Source organism: Pundamilia nyererei, unplaced genomic scaffold, assembly GCF_000239375.1.
Source record: "Pundamilia nyererei isolate P.nyererei 1_Seehausen unplaced genomic scaffold, PunNye1.0 scaffold00018, whole genome shotgun sequence".
NCBI lineage: Eukaryota > Metazoa > Chordata > Actinopteri > Cichliformes > Cichlidae > Pundamilia > Pundamilia nyererei.
Genome location: NW_005187419.1, coordinates 4,493,404 through 4,494,765, shown reverse-complemented (window position 1 = coordinate 4,494,765; position 1,362 = coordinate 4,493,404).

Below are 1,362 nucleotides of genomic sequence, written 5' to 3'. Positions count from 1 at the left end.
AGAAAAATCCCACCTGCTACTGTGGAGGAGTTGTCACTGCTAATAATGCCATAATGTGTTATCTAGGGGTCTAGATTTATGCCTGTAGTGCACTGCCATGTAAATAATTTGCATTTACTGAATATGTACTGACTGAGTACTACTGTTCAAAAATTGAATAAAGAAACAAACTAATTTTTGCCTCTTTTTTTTAAAGTTAAAACCACCTTATAGAACATCACATCTGTTACAGTGTAGAATGCATGTCATTTATAGTTTACAAATGACAAAATGTTTACATAAATCATGACAGTGTTTACATGATATCACCCACTACTAACACTACTTTATTTACTGTATCTTTTGAAAAAAAATATACCACTATTTATACAGAAAAAGACTTAAGAATATTTAACAGGAGCAGGTTTCATTTTTCCCTGGTTTTATTATCACACTGGAGGACTTATTACTTTAATTCCCAAACCTAAGAAGGACCTACTTTTTATAGACAACTGGAGACCAATACGCCTCCTATATAATGATTATAAAATTTTAGCTCTATTGCTAGCTAGAAGAATGAAATATATTTTGAATGATATTGTAGATGAGACACAGTCTGTATTTATGACAAACAGGCACATCTCCAATAATATTAGACTCGTCTTGGATATTCTGGACTACTCAGCATTAATAATTGATGACTCATTTATCCTTCTCCTGGACTTCTATAAAGCCTTTGACTCAATTGAGCATGAATTTATATTTCTTACACTTCAGAAAGTTTTGGTGATATCTTCTGCTAAGATATCAAAACTCTGATTATTATCATGACCCCACAGAGCAGGACATTCACTTTAGCCGAAAAGCATTGAGATGGCCCAGCAAGCTGCAGGAACAACAATGGCCACTGTGGCAAGACCTAAACCTACTTTAAGTAGGCGCTGATTATTTTCCACATTTTTCATGAGTTCTGCATTCCCTTTCGTGCTTTTTTCGAGCTCTTCCCTGAGCTTTGTGTTGTCTTTCCTGCTACTTTCAAGCTCTTCCAAGAGCTTTGCGTTTTCTTTACTGCTATTTTCAAGCTCTTCCCTGAGCTCTGTGTTGTCTTTCCTGCTATATTCGAGCTCTTCCATGAGCTCTGCGTTTTCCTCCCTACTATTTTTGAGCTCTTCCATGAGTTCTGAGTTGTCTTTCCTACTATTTTTGAGCTCTTGCTTGAGATCTGCGTTTTTTTTCTTAATATTTTTGACCTCTTCCATGAGTTCTGAGTTGTCTTTCCTGCTATTTTCGAGCTCGTCCCTGAGCTCTATGTTGTCTTTCCTAATATTTTTGAGCTCTTCCCTGAGATCTGCGTTTTCTTTCTTAATATTTTCGACCTCTTCC